Below are 5,464 nucleotides of genomic sequence, written 5' to 3'. Positions count from 1 at the left end.
GGGGAATGACTAAGGACCTGTAGGCAATTTCTTGATTTTCTTTAAGTTCGGGACCAGCACAATAGCTTTTTCTTACTTTTGTGTTCCCCTACACAGTTGTTAATCTTAACTAAGCCTTTCTCATGTCAGGATCTAAACCTATGTTAATTTAGTGATTTTACTTACAAGTTATTGAATTAATATTTCTTTTATTTATTTATTTTTTTTTTTTTGAGACGGAGTCTCGCTGTGTCGCCCAGGCTGGAGTGCAGTGGCCCGATCTCGCCTCGCTGCAACCTCTGCCTCCCGGGTTCAAGTGATTTTCCTGCCTCAGCCTCTCTAGTAGCTGGACTACAAGAGCACGCTGCCACACACGGCCAATTTTTGTATTTTTGGTAGAGATGGGGTTTCACCATATTGGTCAGGCTGGTCTCAAACTCCTGACCTCATGATCCGCCCACCTCGGCCACCCAAAGTGCTGGGATTACAGGCATGAACCACTGCGCCCGGCCCATTATTGAAGTTTTTGTGCACATTCCTTGGAATTTTATACATATACAATCATATCATTACCAAATAGGGCAGTTTTATTTTTTTATTTTCAATCAATGGGAAAGATACTATGTCAGGACAGTGTTGAATAAGAGAAGTGATAACAGATATCCTTGCCTTATTCTTGATCTAAGAAGAAAATATAGTTATTAATCATTAAATATAATAGCTGTAGGTTTCCTATAATGCCTTTTATCAAGTTGAGGAGGTTTTCCTCTATTTCTGATTTTTTCAGTTGATAAAATTATGTAATTTTTTATTCTAATGTGTTGATAAAGTGGATTATATTGACTGATTTTAAATACTAAACCAGCCTTGCATCTCTGGAATAAAAGCCCCTGGTCACAGCCTATAATCAGTTTTATATATTGGTATATTTTATTTGCTATATATTTTCTTAAGGATGTTTGCACCTATGTTCATGAGGAAGCCTTGTCTGTAGTTTTCCTTTTTTGTACTGCTTGCGTTTGGTTTTAATATGTGGGTAATACTGGATTCATAAAATGAGTTGTAAATTGTTCTTTCTTCATTCATTTTCTAGAAGAATGGATAAAATCAGTGTTAATTTTTCTCTAAACTTTGAAAGAATTCTCTGGTACAACCATTAGTAACTGGAGATATATTTTGGGAAGAAATTTTGAAGTACAAATTCAATTTATTTAATTGCTACAAGGGAATTTAAATTATTTACTTTATATTGGTTGAGTTTTGGTAGCTGTACTTTTTAATAAATTGATTATCCTCTCAGTGGCTGAATTTATGTCTGTAGACTTGTTCTTAATGTTCTCTTCCTATCTGTTTACTGTGTGTTACATCTGCATTTACATATATATTATATATCTATGTATTATCTATATAGAGAAAGGTAAATATCTTAGGCCCCCAAGATATTTTGGGCCTCCAGAATCACTAAGCTAAACGGAAAATTCAAGCTGGGAACTGATTAGGGCAAACCTGCCTCTCATTCTATTTAAAGTTATCTCTCTGCTCACTGAGATGAATACATATATGATTGCCTCCTTTGGAAAGGCTAACTAGAAACTCAAAAAAATGTAACCACTTGTCTCTCATTTATCTGTGACTTGGAAGCCCCACCTTGCTTCTTTCTGCCTTTGCTTTGAGTTGTTTTGAATTGCTTTGAGTTGTCCCACCTTTCCAGAGTGAACCAGTGTACTTCCTACGTATATTCATTTGTGTCTCATTCTTCTTACATACTTCTGACATATATTGATTGGTGTCTTTTGTCCCCCTAAAATGTGTAAAACCAAGCTGTGCCCCAACCACCCTGGACACATGTCCTCAGGATTTCCTGAGGCTGTATCACGGGTGTGTGTCCTCAACCTTGGCAAAATAAACTGTCTGCATTAATGAAGACCCGTCTCAGAGTTTCTGGGTAAATATGTATATATATATATATATATATATATAGACATATGTATATATAGACATATATATAGACATGTATATATAGACATATATAGACACATATATAGACATATATAGACATATACATAGACTATATATAGACATATATAATATACATATAGACATAATAGACATATATAGACATATATATAGACATATACATAGACTATATATAGACATATATAATATACATATATATAGACATAATAGACATATATATAGACATATATATAGACATATACATAGACTATATATAGACATATATAATATACATATAGACATAATAGACATATATATAGACATGTATATATAGACATATATAGACATATATATAGACATATATATAGACATATACATAGACTATATATAGACATATATAATATACATATAGACATAATAGACATATATATAAACATGTATATATAGACATATATAGACATATATATAGACATATATATAGACATATACATAGACTATATATAGACATATATAATAGACATATATATAGACATGTATATATAGACATATAGACACATATATAGACATATATATAGACATATACATAGACTATATATAGACATATATAATATACATATAGACATAATAGACATATATATAGACATGTATATATAGACATATAGACACATATATAGACATATATATAGACATATACATAGACTATATATAGACATATATAATATACATATATATAGACATAATAGACATATATATAGACATATATATAGACATACATAGACTATATATAGACATATATAATATACATATAGACATAATAGACATATATATAGACATGTATATATAGACATATATAGACATATATATAGACATATATATAGACATATACATAGACTATATATAGACATATATAATAGACATATATAGACATGTATATATAGACATATAGACACATATATAGACATATATATAGACATATACATAGACTATATATAGACATATATAATATACATATAGACATAATAGACATATATATAGACATGTATATATAGACATATAGACACATATATAGACATATATAGACATATACATAGACTATATATAGACATATATAATAGACATACATATAGACATAATAGACATATATAGACATATATATAGACATATATAGAGACATATACATAGACTATATATAGACATATATAATATACATATAGACATAATAGACATATATATAGACATGTATATATAGACATATATAGACATATATAGACATATATATAGACATATACATAGACTATATATAGACATATATAATAGACATATATATAGACATGTATATATAGACATATAGACACATATATAGACATATATAGACATATACATAGACTATATATAGACATATATAATATACATATAGACATAATAGACATATATATAGACATGTATATATAGACATGTATATTTAGACATATAGACACATATATAGACATATATAGACATATACATAGACTATATATAGACATATATAATAGACATACATATAGACATAATAGACATATATAGACATATATATACAGAGAGAGACATATATATATAAAAAATTCTGTGTCACTTGTGCTAAAATCTTGTCAGCTGTGTTGATCTTTTTAAAAAATTCACTACTTGCTTTATTGATTTTTCTGTTTTCTTATTTTTTCAATTTCATTTATTTCTGTTATTATCTTTATTATTTCCTTCATTCCGCTTGCATTGGGCTTATTTTCTTCTTTTCTCACTATTTTTTAAATTAAAACAATGAACAAAATAAAATAAAAAGCCAGAGGAAGGTATTAATGCAGTCCCCCGCTACCACAAATTATGCAGTCCAGTTTTCCACATTTGGGGAAATCACAGAGGTGAGCACATCTGGAATGCAGTGGATAAGGCTTGCCCTGGGAAAACCACCTTTGTGATTATGATATCTCCTCTGCCATGTTAAGTATGTATTTATTTCCTTGGTTTCTTAAACTGCAAGCTTAGATGGTTGATTCATGATTTTTCCACCTTTGTGATGTAAGCGTTTAGTGCTATAAATTTCCTTGTCAACACTGCTTTACCTGCATCCCAGAAATTTTGGTGTATTCTCTTTTTATTTTCATTTACCTGAACATATTTTTTGTTCTTTGTAAGACTTTTTTAATCTCTGTATTTTTAGAAGTATCTTGTTTAATTTCTGAATGTGAAAATTTTGTATGATTTCCCTGCTATTTAACTCTAATTTGATTCCATCAGCATCAGAGAACAGATTCTGTATGATTTTATTTTTTAAAAAAAGTGTTGAAACTTGTTTTATGGCCCAAAATATGGGCAATAAATGAAATAAGAGTCTCAGTAGAAAAGGAATGCTAAACAGAAATTGGCAAACTCAGATCTGAAGAGAAAGATGGAAAGCAATCAAGACATCTTCAGTGTCAAAAATTTAAGTATATCGTTGCTAATTACCTGTGTTTAATGTGTTTCTTGTTCTTGTTATGCTGTTACAGTCTTTGTTTATCCCTTAAATAAAACGTTTTTGTTATTTCAAACAGCTTATTACACTTAAACTATGAGCATTGAAGGAGAGTGCCTTTCCACATGCAGTGCAAGAAACAGAAAAAGAATAGCCACTGGATCCTACATAAGTACTAACTGGCTACTTAGAGCTGATAATTATACATAGTAAGTGACAGGAAAATGCAATCTCACACCACTGCATCAAGATCTACAGAAATTTGTGGTACTTGTTAACACATTATATCACATAGACTGGAACATGACCTGCAATCATCAGAACTTCCTAAAAGAAAAGAGCTTGAGACAGGTATGTCACATGTAAAGTGTAAAATAAAAGTATTAAGTTTAATGTTGGGTTTTCATTATAACATGTAAATACACTAATCAGTTAAATAGAAATTTAACAGTTGATTTGGCTTCTGTTTCCTTTGAACCTCAAATTAGTTTTGAAATATAAAGAAATAACCTTCCATGGTAAAAGATCTTTTGAACCTATATTGCATGTTTGCATTTTAAAGCACCATTTCTCAATAACATGTTTGAATTCTTGACATAAAGACACATAGAGAGGCCTCACATATACAACCTGCCATCCATCTGTGAAAAAAAGAAGAAAACTTATTTTAGCCCGCATGCTATCAGAAAACCATATTTCATACTGATGGGTCATAGAAGAAACACACTTTCAAAATGATTTTAAGGAAAACCCCAAGGCATGTTTGCTGTGTTTAAAAGGACTAGGAAGTACGAAAATGAAACAGGAGCCATAAAGTGTTTGATATACTTTATGAGGCCAAAATTCCTCCGTGGCATTTCTTCCAATTTCTACAAAATAACTTAGAAATCAGAAAATCTTTGCTATCAAGAAAAACTACAAAATGGTTGAAACAAAATAGAAAAATATTTTCTTACCTTGAATATACTATTTTCCTATTTAAACCATATTTATATCTTTAATACCCTCATTTAACTTAATGTTAAACATATACCATGTGTC

The 5,464-nt window shown here is 29.7% G+C and overlaps 1 non-coding gene across 1 annotated transcript; it reads right to left on the bottom strand.

Annotated features, from left to right (window-relative positions):
- Positions 1-3,752: 3,752 nt before the first annotated feature.
- Positions 3,753-3,917, bottom strand: LOC112130537 (U1 spliceosomal RNA). The gene has a single exon (XR_002912789.3). It is a non-coding gene; the product is annotated as a U1 spliceosomal RNA (small nuclear RNA).
- Positions 3,918-5,464: the final 1,547 nt, after the last annotated feature.

This window comes from Pongo abelii, chromosome 22, assembly GCF_028885655.2.
Source record: "Pongo abelii isolate AG06213 chromosome 22, NHGRI_mPonAbe1-v2.0_pri, whole genome shotgun sequence".
In the NCBI taxonomy this organism is placed as follows: domain Eukaryota; kingdom Metazoa; phylum Chordata; class Mammalia; order Primates; family Hominidae; genus Pongo; species Pongo abelii.
This window is presented reverse-complemented; position numbering and strand designations above follow the sequence as displayed.